General features: G+C 54.5%; 1 pseudogene across 1 annotated transcript in view; it reads left to right on the top strand.

The window, feature by feature from the left end:
• Positions 1–1,095: 1,095 nt before the first annotated feature.
• LOC107307290 (RAC-beta serine/threonine-protein kinase-like) overlaps positions 1,096–16,822 on the top strand; it is a 20,414-nt pseudogene continuing 4,687 nt past the window's right edge. The window contains exons 1-8 of the transcript XR_014941508.1: positions 1,096–1,279; positions 4,964–5,041; positions 6,548–6,676; positions 8,490–8,601; positions 10,775–10,945; positions 12,627–12,758; positions 14,061–14,126; positions 15,447–15,560. The product of XR_014941508.1 is annotated as an RAC-beta serine/threonine-protein kinase-like (transcript). The remainder of the gene's footprint in view (positions 1,280–4,963; positions 5,042–6,547; positions 6,677–8,489; positions 8,602–10,774; positions 10,946–12,626; positions 12,759–14,060; positions 14,127–15,446; positions 15,561–16,822) is intronic.

Raw genomic sequence — 16,822 nt, 5'->3', positions numbered from 1 at the left:
GCTAGGCCGCAACCGGAAGTGGCTGAGGCCTACACTTCCGGCTGCCACTCACCGCCGCTGCCTTATACCCCGGAAGTGAGTGAGGTCTACACTTCCGGCAGCCACTCTCCGCTGCTGCCTTATACCCCGGAAGTGAGTGAGGCCTACACTTCCGGCTGCCACTCACCGCCGCTGACCTATCCACCGGAAGTGAGTGAGGCCTACACTTCCGGCTGCCACTCTCCGTCGATGACCTATCTCCCGGAAGTGAGTGAGGCCTACACTTCCGGCGGCAACTCTTTTGGCCGCGCCCTCCCCGTTTTCACCCCCAACGCGTGGGTTCGGCCCGCGGTAAGCGCGCAGCTTCATTTCCATTCATCAATCTGTATGCAAATCAACTTCCGCTTCCATCCTCAATCGGAATTGGGTGCGGCCTACATTCCGGAAGTGGGTGAGGCCTACACTTCCGGCTGCCACTCTCCGCTGCTGCCCTTTCTCCCGGAATGGAGTGAGGTCTACACTTCCGGCTGCCACTCTCCGCTGCTGCCTTATACCCCGGAAGTGAGTGAGGCCTACACTTCCGGCTGCCACTCTCCGTCGATGACCTATCTCCCGGAAGTGAGTGAGGCCTATACTTCCGGCGGCAACTCTTTTGGCCGCGCCCTCCCCGTTTTCACCCCCCACGCGTGGGTTCGGCCCGCGGTAAGCGCGCAGCTTCATTTCCATTCATCAATCTGTATGCAAATCATCTTCCGCTTCCATCCTCAATCGGAATTGGGTGCGGCCTACATTCCGGAAGTGAGTGCTCCCTACATTCCGGAAGTGAGTGATGTCTACATTCCGGAAGTGAGTGATGTCTACATTCCGGAAGTGAGTGCGGCCTACATTCCGGAAGTGAGTGATGCCTTCATTCCGGAAGTGAGTGAGACCTACATTCCGGAAGTGAGTGAGACCTACATTCCGGAAGTGAGTGAGGCCTACATTCCGGAAGTAAGTGCGGCCTACGCTTCCGGTCTCGACGCGACTTTCCTCTTCCTTACGCATGCGCACTTTCGCACGGGTGGGAAGTTGGGGGGGGGGGGGGGCTGCGCATGCGCAGTGCTGCCCCGTGAGCAGCGCGGGGTCGGTCCGTCGTTGTCCCGAACCCCCCGGATCAACCCATCGCCCCCCCCCCAATACCGGAAACCCCCCCCCCAGGGTCTACGTGAACCGGAAGCGGAAGTGGAGAGCGGAGGTCGGGGGTCCCGACGGCGGCGGGATGAGGGGAAGGCCCAGGTCGGGCCTGTGGCGTCCATGACAGGTGGGGGGGGGGGGGATGAGGCCTATGTTTGGTTTTGGGGGAAAAAAGGGCGAATTTGGGGCTTTTGGGGGGTTTTACTATTGGGGGGGGGTTGGGGTAACGGGGAGGGAGGGGATACGGGAGATTGGGGGGGAAATAATGGGGGGATATGGGGGTAATGGGGTTAAATGGGGAGATAGGGGGGATCTATGGGGTGAAATGGGGGATATGGGGGGATATGGGGAGATTGGGGTTATATGGGGGGATATGGGGTGAAATGGGGGGATGTGGGTGGGAAATGGAGGTAAAATTGGGGTTATATGGGGGGGAAATGGGGCGATATGGGGGGGATATGGTGGTAATGGGGGAATATGGGGGTGAAAAGGGGGATATATGGGGTTTGGGGTGTGAAAATGGGGGTATATGGGGTACTAAAATGGGGGGATATGGGGGGGTGTGGGGTGAAAATGGGGGAATATGGGGTGAAATTGGGGGATATGGGGGGAATATGGGGTGAAATGGGAGGGAATGGGGGTGAAATAGGGAGATATGGGGGGAATAGGGGGGAAATGGGGGATATGGGGCTGAAATGGGGGATATGGGGTAATATGGGGGTTATGGGGGGTTTAATGGGGGTCTATGGGGGATATGGGGTTGAAATGGGGGATATATGGGGTTTGGGGTGTGAAAATGTGGGTATATGGGTTAAATGGGGAGATATGGGAGTTATGGGGGGATGTGGGTGGGAAATGGGGGTGAAATGGGGTTATATGGGGGGATATGGGGGATTATGGGGGTAATATAGGGAGATATGGGTGGGAAATGGGGGATATATGGGATTTGGGGTGGGAAAATGGGGTTTTGGGGTACTAAAATGGGGGGATATGGGGTGAAAATGGGGGGATATGGGGTGAAAATTGGGGGATATGGGGGGAATGGGAGGGAATGGGGGGGAAATGGGGGTGAAATAGGGAGTTATGGGGGGAATAGGGGGAAATGGGAGATATGGGGCTGAAAATGGGGGGATATGGGGGGATTTGGGATTAAATGAGAGATATGGGGAGAACATGGGGATATGGGGGATCTATGGGGTGAAATGGGGGATATGGGGAGATTTGGGGGAATTGGGGCGATATGGGGATATGGGTGAAATGGGGGTGAAATAGGGAGATATGGGGGGAATAGGGGAAATGGGAGATATGGGGCTGAAATGGGGGGATATGGGGGGAATATTGGGATTAAATGGAGAGATATGGGGGATATGGGGGGATCTATGGGTGAAATGGGGCGATATGGGGGGTTCTATGGGGTGAAATGGGGGATATGGGGGGATATGGGGAGATATGGGGGATATTGGGGTTATAGGTGGCGATATGGGGTGAAATGGGGGTGAAATAGGGAGATATGGGGGATATAGGGGGGAAATGGGGGATATGGGGGCTGAAATGGGGATATATGGGGGAGGGAATATGGGGGTTATGGGGGGTTAATGGGGGTCTATGGGGGCTAAATGGGGGATAAGGGGGGATATGGGGGTGAAATGGGGGATATATGGGGTTTGGGGTGTGAAAATGGGGGTATATGGGGAGATATGGGGGAATATGGGGAGATATGGGGGATATTGGGGTTAAATGGGGAGATATGGGGGGATATGGGGGTGAAATGGGGAGATATGGGGGGATATGGGGGGTGAAATAGGGAGATATGGGGGATATAGGGGTGAAATGGGGGGATGTGGGTGGGAAATGGGGGTAAAATTGGGGTTATATGGGGGATATGGGGGGGAAATGGGGCGATATGGGGGGAATATGGGAGTAATGGGGGAATATGGGGGTGAAATGGGGGATATATGGGGTTTGGGGTGTGAAAATGGGGGTATATGGGGAGATATGGGGGATATTGGGGAGATATGGGGGAATATGGGGGAAATAGGAGATATGGGGGTGAAATGGGGGATATATGGGGGGATATGGGGGAATATGGGGGGGAAATGGGGCGATATGGGGGAATATTGGGGAATATAGGGAGATATGGGGGGGAAATGGGGGATATATGGGGTTTGGGGTGGGAAAATGGGGTTTTGGGGTACTAATATGGGGGGATATGGGGTGAAAATGGGGGGATATGGGGTGAAATTGGGGGATATGGGGGGATATGGGGTGAATGGGAGAAATGGGGGTGAAATAGGGAGATATGGGGGGGAATGGGGGGAAATGGGGGATATGGGCTGAAATGGGGGATATGGGGTAATATGGGGTTATGGGGGGTTAATGGGGGGGTCTGTGGGGGCTAAATGGGGGATAAGGGGGGATATGGGGGTGAAATGGGGATATATGGGGTTTGGGGTGTGAAATGGGGGTATATGGGGTGAAATGGGGGAATATGGGGATATGGGGGATATTGGGGTTAAATGGGGAGATATGGGGGGATATGGGGGTGAAATGGGGGTGAAATAGGAAGATATGGGGGGAAATAGGGGGGATATGGGGGATATAGGGGTGAAATGGGGGGATGTGGGTGGGAAATGGGGTAAATTGGGGTTATATGGGGGGATATGGGGCGATATGGGGGGGAATATGGTGGTAATGGGGAAATATGGGGTGAAATGGGGGATATATGGGATTTGGGGTGTGAAAATGGGGGTATATGGGGGATATTGGGGAGATATGGGGGAATATGGGGGAAATAGGGAGATATGGGGGTGAAATGGGGATATATGGGGGGATATGGGGGAATATGGGGGGGAAATGGGGCGTATGGGGGAATATAGGGAGATATGGGTGGGAAATGGGGGATTATGGGGTTTGGGGTGTGAAATGGGGTTTTGGGGTACTAAAATGGGGGGATTTGGGGGGTTTTGGGGTGAAAATGGGGGATATGGGGGAAATATGGGGTGAAATGGGAGGGAATGGGGGGATATGGGGGGATAAAAAAGGGGATTTGGGGTGGAACAATGGGATATATGGGGTTTAGGGTGGGGAAAATGGGGTTTTGGGGTACTAAAATGGGGGGATTTGGGGGGTTTTGGGGTGAAAAGAGGGGTTTTAGGGGGTTTGGGGTGGGGAAATTGGGGGGTTTTGGGGGGGAAAATGGGGATTTGGGGGGTTTGGGGTCTGGAAATGGGGGATTTGGGGGTTTTTGGGGGAAAAAGGGGAGAATTTGGGGGGTTTGGGGGTGTGAAAATGGGGGTTTTGGGGTGAAAATGGGGTTTTGGGGCACTAAAATGGGGGGATTTGGGGGTTTTGGGGTGAAAAGTGGATTTAGGGGGGTTTGGGGTGGGGAAATGGGGGATTTGTAGGATTTGGGGTGAAAAAGGGTCATTTGGGGGTATTGGGTGTGAAAAGGGGGAATTTGAGGGATTTTGGGGTGGAAAAGGGGGAATTTAAGGGGGTTTGGGGTCTGGAAATGGAGGATTTGGGGGTTTTTGGGGTAAAAAGGGGGAATTTGTGGGGTTTGGGGTGTGAAAATGGGGATTTTGGGGTGAAAATGGGGTTTTGGGGCACTAAAATGGGGGATTTGAGGGGTTTTGGGGATGAAAAATGGGATTTGGGGGGTTTTGGGGTGAAAAAGGGGAGATTTGGGACTTTAGGGTCCATTTTAGGGTCTGTTTTGGGGCCGAATCCATCCAGGGTCTCCTATGGGGTGTTAATGGGGCGGGGGTTGATTTTTGGGGTGAAATAAGTGAGATTTGGGTTCTTTTCTCAGGGCACCCCATAGCGGCCCCATAGCGCTGAGCCATGGGGGACGTGGCCGTGGTGAAGGAGGGATGGCTGCACAAAAGGGGTACGTGGGGCTTTATGGGGTCTTGTCTTATGGGGTTTTGTTCTATGGGGTTTTATTATATGGGGTTTTATTATATGGGGTTTTATTATATGGGGTTTTATTATACGGGGTTTTATTATATGGGGTTTTATTATATGGGGTTCTATTATATGGGGTTTTATTATACGGGGTTTTATTATATGGGGTTTTATTATATGGGGTTCTATTATATGGGGTTTTATGGGGTTTTGTTCTATGGGGTGTTCCCTTATGGGGCCGTTCCCTTATAGGATTGTTCCCTTATAGGATTGTTCCCTTATGGGGCCGTTCCCTTATAGGATTGTTCCCTTATAGGATTGTTCCCTTATAGGGCCGTTCCCTTATGGGGCCGTTCCCTTATAGGATTGTTCCCTTATAGGGCCGTTCCCTTATAGGATTGTTCCCTTATGGGGCTGTTCCCTTATAGTATTGTTCCCTTATGGGGCCGTTCCCTTATGGGGCCGTTCCCTTATGGGGCCGTTCCCTTATAGGATTGTTCCCTTATAGGGCCGTTCCCTTATGGGGCCGTTCCCTTATAGGGCCGTTCCCTTATAGGATTGTTCCCTTATGGGGCCGTTCCCTTATGGGGCCGTTCCCTTATAGGATTGTTCCCTTATAGGGCCGTTCCCTTATAGGATTGTTCCCTTATGGGGCTGTTCCCTTATAGTATTGTTCCCTTATGGGGCCGTTCCCTTATGGGGCCGTTCCCTTATGGGGCCGTTCCCTTATAGGATTGTTCCCTTATAGGGCCGTTCCCTTATGGGGCCGTTCCCTTATAGGGCCGTTCCCTTATAGGATTGTTCCCTTATGGGGCCGTTCCCTTATGGGGCCGTTCCCTTATAGGACCATTCCCTTATAGGACCGTTCCCTTATAGGGCCGTTCCCTTATGGGGCCGTTCCCTTATGGGGCCGTTCCCTTATAGGACCATTCCCTTATAGGATTGTTTCCTTATGGGGCTGTTCCCTTATGGGGCCGTTCCCTTATAGGATTGTTCCCTTATGGGGCCGTTTCCTTATAGGATTGTTCCCTTATGGGGCTGTTCCCTTTTGGGACTGTTCCCTTATGGGGTTGTTGTCTTTATGGGATCCCAACCCAACCCCAAACTGCCCTTTAGGATGATTTTGGGGCAAATTTGACCCTTTTTGGTGTCTCCCCACCCGACCCCAAATCTCTTTCCCCACCCAACCCAACCAATGGGGTCTTCACTTTAAGTCCCATCCGACCCCATAGAGTCTCCCATCCGACCCCATAGAGTCTCCCATCGGACCCCATAGAGTCTCCCATCCGACCCCATAGAGTCTCCCATCGGACCCCATAGAGTCTCCCATCCGACCCCATAGAGTCTCCCATCCGACCCCATAGAGTCTCCCATCCGACCCCATAGAGTCTCCCATCCGACCCCATAGAGTCTCCCCTCCAACCCACCCTTCCCATATCCCCTATAACGACCCCAAATCCGGCTCCTTTTTGGGGTTTTTTCCTTATAGGGGAATACATCAAGACGTGGCGACCCCGTTATTTCCTATTGAAGAGCGACGGGTCCTTTATAGGGTACAAGGAACGTCCCGAAAGCCCCGATGGGGCCTCGCCGCCCCTAAATAACTTCTCAGTGGCAGGTGAGTGGATTTAGGGTCACCCCAAAAGGATTTTGGGGTCATTTGGGGTCTTTTCTATGGGGTTTTAAGGGGGGTTTTGGGGTCCCATTGTTGTGCTTGGGTTCCATTATGGGGTTTATGGGGTTTATGGGGTCCCAGAGGGATGGGTATCTTCGATATCCCATTGCTGACCCCATTATGGATCCTATTGGGGACCCTATAATGTCCCATTGTTGGATCCTATTGGGACCCCATTATGGATCCTATTGGGGACCCTATAATGTCCCATTGCTGACCCCATTATGGATCCTATTGGGGACCCTATAATGTCCCATTGCTGACCCCATTATGGATCCTATTGGGGACCCTATAATGTCCCATTGCTGGATCCTATTGGGACCCCATTATGGATCCTATTGGGGACCCTATAATGTCCCATTGCTGACCCCATTATGGATCCTATTGGGGACCCCATAATGTCCCATTGTTGGATCCTATTGGGACCCCATTATGGATCCTATTGGGGACCCCATAATGTCCCATTGTTGGATCCTATTGGGACCCCATTATGGATCCTATTGGGGACCCCATAATGTCCCATTGCTGGATCCTATTGGGACCCCATTATGGATCCTACTGGTGACCCCATAATGTCCCATTGTCGTTCTCATGCTGGATCCTATTGGGGACCCCATAATGTCCCATTGTTGGATCCTATTGGGACCCCATTATGGATCCTACTGGGGACCCTATAATGTCCCATTGCTGGATCCTATTGGGACCCTATTATGGATCCTATTGGGGACCCCATAATGTCCCATTGTTGGACCCTATTGGGACCCCATTATGGATCCTACTGGTGACCCCATAATGTCCCATTGTCGTTCTCATGCTGGATCCTATTGGTGACCCCATCCCACCCCATTATACCCCATTGCCACCCCATAACACCCTATTATACCCCATACCACCCCATTACTGCCCTATAATACCCCATTATACCCCATAACACCCCATTACTGCCCTATAATACCCCATAGCACCCCATTATACCCCATACACCCATAGCCACCCCATAACACCCTATAACACCCCATAACACCCCATTACTGCCCTATAACACCCCATTATACCCCGTAACACCCCATTATTGCCCTATAGTACCCCATTGCCGCCCCATTATACCCCATAGCACCCCATAGCTCCCCATACACCCCATAGCCACCCCATACTCCCCCATAACACCCCATTACTGCCCTATAATACCCCATAGCACCCCATTATACCCCATAGCACCCCATTATACCCCATAGCACCCCATAGCCACCCCATAGCCACCCCATAACACCCTATAACACCCCATTACTGCCCTATAACAACCCATAGCACCCCATAGCCTCCCATACACCCCATACACCCCATAGCCGCCCCATAACACCCTATAACACCCCATAGCCCCCGATACACCCCATAACACCCTATAATACCCCATAGCACCCAATACACCCCATAACACCCTATAACGCCCCATTACTGCCCTATAATACCCCATAGCACCCCATTATACCCCATACACCCCATAGCCGCCCCATAACACCCTATAACACCCCATTACTGCGCTATAATACCCCATAGCACCCCATACACCCCATACACCCCATATCCACCCCATAGCACCCTATAACACCCCATTACTGCCTTATAATACCCCATAGCACCCCATAGCACCCCATACACCCCATACACCCCATAGCCACCCCATAGCACCCCATTATACCCCATAGCACCCCACACACCCCATAGCCGCCCCATAACACCCTATAACACCCCATAGAGTGCCAGCTGATGAAGACGGAGCGTCCCCGTCCCAACACGTTTGTGATCCGCTGCCTTCAATGGACCACGGTCATCGAAAGGACCTTCCACGTGGACAGCCCCGATGAGAGGTACCAAAAACACGTGGATTTACCCCAAAAACACATGGGAACCCCATAGATTGACCCTAAAACACATGGATTGGCCCCAAAAATACATGGGAACCCCATAGATTGACCCTAAAACACATGGATTCACCCCAAAAGCACACAGAAACCCCATAGATTGAGCCCAAAACCCCATGGATTCACCCTAAAAACACACCAGAACACCATAGATTGAGCCAAAACCACTTGGATTCACCCCAAAAATACACGGGAACCCCATAGATTGACCCTAAAACACATGGATTGGCCCCAAAAATACATGGGAACCCCATAGATTGACCCTAAAACACATGGATTGGCCCCAAAAATACATGGGAACCCCATAGATTGACCCTAAAACACATGGATTGGCCCCAAAAATACATGGGAACCCCATAGATTGACCCTAAAACACATGGATTGGCCCCAAAAATACATGGGAACCCCATAGATTGACCCTAAAACACATGGATTGGCCCCAAAAACACATGGGGACCCCATAGATTGACCCTAAAACACATGGATTCACCCCAAAAACACATGGGGACCCCATAGATTGACCCTAAAACACATGGATTCACCCCAAAAACACATGGGGACCCCATAGATTGACCCTAAAACACATGGATTTACCCCAAAAATACACAGAAACCCCATAGATTGAGCCCAAAACCCCATGGATTCACCCTAAAAACACACCAGAACCCCATAGATTGAGCCCAAAACCACGTGGATTTACCCCAAAAATACATGGGAATCCCATAGATTGACCCTAAAACACATGGATTTACCCCAAAAATACATGGGAACCCCATAGATTGACCCTAAAACACATGGATTTACCCCAAAAATACATGGGAACCCCATAGATTGACCCTAAAACACATGGATTTACCCCAAAAATACATGGGAACCCCATAGATTGACCCTAAAACACATGGATTTACCCCAAAAATACATGGGAACCCCATAGATTGAGCCCAAAACACATGGATTGGCCCAAAAACACACCAGAACCCCATAGATTGACCCTAAAACACATGGATTTACCCCAAAAATACACCAGAACCCCATAGATTGAGCCCAAAACACACAGATTGAGCCCCAAAACCCCATAGAACCACCCCAAAAACCCCATGGAAACCCTATAAATTGACCCCAAAAACACGTGGAAACCCCATAGACTGACCCCAAAACCCCATAACTGCCCCCATAATCCCATATTTGCCCCCATACTGCCCATATTTACCCCCTTACCCGCCCCATATTTGGCCCCAAACCGGCATATATGCCCCATATTTGCCCCCATACACCCCATATTTACCCCTAGCCCCCCATATTTGCCCCCTTATCCCCCATATCTGCTCCCATACCCTCATATCTGCCCCCACACCCCCCATATCTGCCCCCATATTTGCCCCCATACCCCCATATTTGCCCCCATATCCCCATGTTTGCCCCCATATCTGCCCCCGTACCCCCCATATCCCCCATAACTGCCCCCATACCCCATATTTACCCCTGTATCTGCCCCCATATCCCCCATATCTGCCCCCATACCCCCATAACTGCCCCCATACCCCATATTTACCCCCATATTTGCCCCCAAACCCCCATATCTGCCCCCGTACCCCCATATTTACCCCCACATTTGCCCCCATATCCCCCATATTTGCCCCCATATCCCCATGTTTGCCCCATATTTGCCCCCATATCCCCCATATTTGCCCCCATACCCACATATCTGCCCCCATACCCCCATATCTGCCCCTATACCCCCATATTTTCCCCCATATCCCCCATATTTTCCCCCTTATCCCCCATATCTGCCCCCATATCCCCCATATTTACCCTCTAATCCCCCATATCTGCCCCCATATCCCCCATATTTACCCGCATATCCCCCATATCTGCCCCCATACCCCCATGTCTTCCCCCTTATCCCCCATATCTGCCCCCATATTTCCCATATTTACCCCCTAATCCCCCATATTTCCCCCATATCCCCATATTTACCCCCATATCTGCCCCCATATCCCCCATATCTGCCCCCATACCCCCATAACTGCCCCCATGCCCCATATTTGCCCCCATATCTGCCCCCATACCCCCTTATTTGCCCCCGTATCCCCCATATCTGCCCCATATTTGCCCATAGGGAGGAATGGATTCGCTCCATCCAGACGGTGGCCAACAGCCTGAAGGAGCAGCAGCAGCAGCCGGGGGGGGGGACGGGGGGGGCTGCAAATGTGGGGGGGGGGCAGAGACCCCCGATAACAGCGGGGCCGACGACATGGAGCTCAGCGTCAGCAAGAGCCGGGCCAAGGCGGTGAGTGGGGGGGGGGGCAGAAACCCACCCAGAAAGACCCCCCCCCCCCCAAAGCCCCCCAACCCCTTTAACCTCCCCCCAAAGACCCCAAAGCCCCCCAACCCCCTCCAAAGGCCCTTAACCCCCACCTAAAGCTCCCCTAAACCCCCCCAAAGCCCCCCATAAAACCCCCCTCAACCCCCCCAAAGCCCCCCAACCCCCCCCAAACCCACCCTCTAAAGGCCCCAATGCCCCCCCGAAGCCCCCTTAAAACCCCCTTAAACCCTTCCAAAAACCCCCAACCCCCTCCCCAAAGCCCCCTTAAAACCCCTCTTAAAGCTCCCCCCCCAACCCCCTGAACCCCCCCCCAAACTCTGCCAGCCCCCCCCAACCCACCCTGAAGACCCCCAAACCCCCTCAACCCCCCCCATAAAGTCCCCCTAAATCCCTCTAAACTCCCCCTACCCCCCCCAAAAAACACCTTTAATCCCCACAACACCCCCCCCAAAGCCCCCCAGACCCCCCTCCAACCCCCCCCCAGCATCCCCAAGCCCCCCCCAAAGCCCCTCTAACCCCCCCAAAACCCCTTCAAACCCCCCCAGGCCCCCCTTAAAGCCCCCCCAAATCCCCCCTAACCCCCCAGCTCCCCAAACTCCCCCTTAAACCCCCCTCAACATGTTTCCTAAAGCCCCCCCAACCCCCTCTATCCCCCCCAAAGCCCCCCAAACCCCCCCCTAAAGCCCCTCAAAGCCCCTACAACCCCCCTAACCCCCCCCTAAAGCCCCTCAACCCCCCCCTACAACCCCCTTACCCCTCTAAAGCCCCCCTAAAGCCCCTCAGATCCCCCTTACAACCCCCCTACCCCTCTAAAGCCCCTCAACCCCCCCCTACAACCCCCCTAATCCCCCCTAAATCCCCTACAACCCCCCTACCCCCACTAACCCCCCCCAAAGCCCCTCAAACCCCCCCTACAACCCTCCTACCCCCACTAACCCCCCCTAAAGCCTCTCAAACCCCCCTACAACCCCCCTACCCCCACTAACCCCCCCCTAAACCCCTCAAAGCCCCCTACAACCCCCCTACCCCCATTATCCCCCCCTAAAGCCCCTCAACCCCCCCTACAACCCCCCTACCCCCACTAACCCCCCCCAAAGCCCCTTATAACCCCCCTACAACCCCCTTACCCCTCTAAAGTCCCCCTAAACCCCTCAAACCCCCCCTACAACCCCACTAACCCCCACTACAGCCCCTCAAACCCCCCTACAACTCCCCTAATCCCCCCTAAATCCCCTACAACCCCCCCTACCCCCATTAACCCCCCCCTAAAGCCCCTCAAAGCCCCCTACAACCCCCCTACCCCCCCTAATCCCCCCCTAAAGCCCCTCAAAGCCCCCTACAACCCTTCTACCCCCCCTACAACTCCCTTACCCCCTCTAAAGCCCTTCAAACCCCCCTACAACCCCCCTAATCCCCCCTAAATCCCCCCTACAACCCCCCTACCCCCATTATCCCCCCCCTAAAGCCCCTCAAACCCCCCCTACAACCCCACTAACCCCCCCCTAAAGCCCCTCAAATCCCCTTACAACCCCCCTAACCCCCCTACAACCCCCCTACACTAACTCCCCCCTAAACCCCTCAAACCCCCCTACAACCCCATTAACCCCCCCCCCAAACCCTAAATCCCCCCCATTGTCCCCCATAGACGATGAATGACTTTGATTACCTGAAGCTTTTGGGGAAGGGGACGTTTGGGAAAGTGATCCTGGTCCGGGAAAAGGCCTCGGGACGATACTACGCCATGAAGATCCTGCGCAAGGAGGTCATCATCGCCAAGGTGACCCATAGCTGCCCCATAGCTGCCCCATAGAGAGCCCAGGGGGACCCCACTGAGACCCATTATGTTCCATTGGGACCCATTGAGTTCCATTGGGACCCGTTGGGACCCATTGAGTTCCATTGGGATCCATTGAGTTCCTTTGAGTTCCATTGGAATCCATTGAGTTCCATTGAGTTCCATTGGGACCCATTGAGTTCCATTGGGACCCATTGAGTTCCATTGAGACCCATTGAGTTCCATTGGGACCCATTGAATTCCATTGAGACCCATTGGGACCCATTGAGTTCCATTGAGACCCATTGAGTTCCATTGGGACCCATTGAGTTCCATTGGGACCCACTGAGACCCATTGGGACCCATTGAGTTCCATTGGGACCCATTGAGTTCCATTGGGACCCATCGAGTTCCATTGGGATCCATTGAGTTCCATTGAGTTCCATTGAGTTCCATTGGGACCCATTGAGTTCCATTGGGATCCATTGGGATCCATTGAGTTCCATTGGGATCCATTGAGTTCCATTGGGATCCATTGGGATCCACTGAGTTCCATTGGGATCCATTGGGATCCATTGAGTTCCTTTGAGTTCCATTGGGACCCATTGAGTTCCATTGGGATCCACTGAGTTCCATTGGGACCCATTGAGTTCCATTGGGATCCATTGGGACACACAGCTGCCCCATAACTGACCCATAGCTGGGGCTGTGGGGTTATGTGGCTATGGGGTTTTGGGGCTATAGGGTTATGGGGTTTTGGGGCCGTGGGGCTGTGGGGCCATAGGGTTATGGGGCTGTGGGGTTAGTGGATTGTGGGGCTATAGGGTTATGGGGTGATGTGGTTATGCGGCTATGTGGTTATGGGGCTATAGGGTCATGGGGTGATGTGGTTATGGGGCTGTAGGGTTATGGGGCTGTGGGGTTATGGGGTTATGGGGCTGTAGGGCTATGGGGCCATAGGGTTATGGGGTTATGGAGCCATAGGGTTATGGGGCCATAGGGTTATGGGGTTATGGAGCCATAGGGTTATGTGGCTATGGGGTTATGGGGCCATAGGGTTATGGGGCCATAGGGTTATGTGGTTATGGGGCCATAGGGTTATGGGGGTATGGGGTTATGGAGCTATAGGGTTATGGGGTTATGGGGCCCTAGGGTTATACGGCTATGTGGTTATGGAGCTATAGGGTGATGTGGTTATGGGGCTCTAGGGTTATATAGCTATGTGGTTATGGGGCTATAGGGTCATGGGGTGACGTGGTTATGGGGTGATGCCCCCCCATGTCTGACCCCCCCCATCCCCTATAGGACGAGGTCGCTCACACGGTCACCGAGAGCCGCGTCCTGCAGAACACCCGGCACCCGTTCCTCACCGTGTGTACAGCGCCCCCAGCGGCCGCACCGCGTCATTACACCCCATTCATCAGCCCCCTCCCCAATAGGGGGCTCGTTATCAGCCCCCACCCCAATAAGGGGCTCATTATCAGCCCCACACCAATAAGGGGCTCATTATCAGCCCCCCACCCCAATAAGGGGCTCATTATCAGCCCCCCCACCCCAATAAGGGGCTCATTATCAGCCCCACACCAATAAGGGGCTCATTATCAGCCCCCCCCCACCCCAATAAGGGGCTCGTTATACCCCCCCTCCCCAATAAGGGGCTCGTTATCCCCCCCCACCCCAATAAGGGGCTCATTATCAGCCCCCCCACCCCAATAAGGGGCTCATTATCAGCCCCCCCCACCCCAATAAGGGGCTCATTATCAGCCGCCCCCACCCCAATAAGGGGCTCATTATCAGCCCCCCACCCCAATAAGGGGCTCATTATCAGCCCCCCCCACCCCAATGAGGGGCTCATTATCAGCCCCCCCCCACCCCAATGAGGGGCTCATTATCAGCCCCCCCCCAATAAGGGGCTCATTATCACCCCCCCACACCCCAATAAGGGGCTCATTATCAGCCCCCCCCACCCAATAAGGGGCTCATTATCAGCCCCCCCCACCCCAATAAGGGGCTCATTATCAGCCCCCCCCCACCCCAATAAGGGGCTCATTATCACCCCCCCCCCACCCAATAAGGGGCTCATTATCAGCCCCCCACCCCAATAAGGGGCTCGTTATCACCCCCCACCCCAATAAGGGGCTCATCCTGACCCCCCCCCTCCCCAATAAGGGGCTCATTATCAGCCCCCCCCCACCCCAATAAGGGGCTCATTATCACCCCCACCCCAATAAGGGGCTCGTTATCACCCCCCCCCACCCCAATAAGGGGCTCATTATCAGCCCCCCCACCCCAATAAGGGGCTCATTATCAGCCCCCCCACCCCAATAAGGGGCTCATTATCAGCCCCACCCCAATAAGGGGCTCGTTATCACCCCCCCCCACCCCAATAAGGGGCTCATTATCACCCCCCCCCACCCCAATAAGGGGCTCATTATCAGCCCCCCCACCCCAATAAGGGGCTCATTATCACCCCCACCCCAATAAGGGGCTCGTTATCAACCCCCCCCACCCCAATAAGGGGCTCATTATCCCCCCCCCACCCCAATAAGGGGCTCATTATCAGCCCCCCCCCACCCCAATAAGGGGCTCATTATCAGCCCCCCCCCACCCCAATAAGGGGCTGATTATCACCCCCCCACACCCCAATAAGGGGCTCATCCTGACCCCCCCCCCCCTTTATTGCCCCCCCAGGCCCTGAAATACGCCTTCCAGACCAACGACCGCCTCTGCTTTGTCATGGAATACGCCAACGGTGGCGAGGTGCGGGACCCCCATATCCCCCCATATCCCCCCCATATCCCCCCTATATCCCCCCTATATCCCCCCTATATCCCCCCTATATCCCCCCTATATCCCCCTATATCCCCCTATATCCCCCCATATCCCCCATATCCCCTATATCCCCCCATATCCCCCCATATCCCCCCATATCCCCCCATATCCCCCCCATATCCCCCCCATATCCCCCCATATCCCCCCCATATCCCCCCATATCCCCCCATATCCCCCCATATCCCCCCCATATCCCCCCATATCCCCCCCATATCCCCCCATATCCCCCCCATATCCCCCCATATCCCCCCCATATCCCCCCATATCCCCCCATATCCCCCCATATCCACCCCATATCCCCCCATATCCCCCCATATCCCCCCCATATCCCCCCATATCCCCCCATATCCCCCCCATATCCCCCCATATCCCCCCCATATCCCCCCATATCCCCCCCATATCCCCCCATATCCCCCCCATATCCCCCCATATCCCCCCATATCCCCCCCATATCCCCCCCATATCCCCCCCATATCCCCCCATACCCCCCCCATATCCCCCCATATCCCCCCCATATCCCCCATATCCCCCCCATATCCCCCCATATCCCCCCCATATATCCCCCCATATCCCCCCATTTACCCCCATATCCCCCCCATATCCCCCATATCCCCCCATATCCCCCCCATATCCCCCCATATCCCCCCATGTCCCCCCATATCCCCCCCATATCCCCCCATATCCCCCCCATATCCCCCCCATATCCCCCTATATCCCCCCATATCCCCCCATATCCCCCCATATCCCCCCATATCCCCCCATATCCCCCCATATCCCCCCATATCCCCCCATATCCCCCCCATATCCCCCCCATATCCCCCCTATATCCCCCCTATATCCCCCCTATATCCCCCTATATCCCCCCATATCCCCCCATATCCCCCATATCCCCTATATCCCCCCATATCCCCCCATATCCCCCCATATCCCCCCATATCCCCCCATATCCCCCCATATCCCCCCATATCCCCCCATATCCCCCCATATCCCCCCCATATCCCCCCCATATCCCCCCATATCCCCCCCATATCCCCCCCATATCCCCCCCATATCCCCCCATATCCCCCTATATCCCCCCATATCCCCCCCATATCCCCCCCATATCCCCCCCATATCCCCCCATATCCCCCCATATCCCCCCATATCCCCCCCATATCCCCCCCATATCCCCCCATATCCCCCCCATATCCCCCCATATCCCCCCATATCTCCCCCATATCTCCCCCATATCCCCC

Source organism: Coturnix japonica, unplaced genomic scaffold, assembly GCF_054131305.1.
Source record: "Coturnix japonica strain WE unplaced genomic scaffold, WE-NBRP24 Scf085, whole genome shotgun sequence".
In the NCBI taxonomy this organism is placed as follows: Eukaryota; Metazoa; Chordata; class Aves; order Galliformes; family Phasianidae; genus Coturnix; species Coturnix japonica.
Note: the sequence above shows the minus strand (reverse complement) of the source record. Positions and strands in the feature narration are given on the sequence as shown.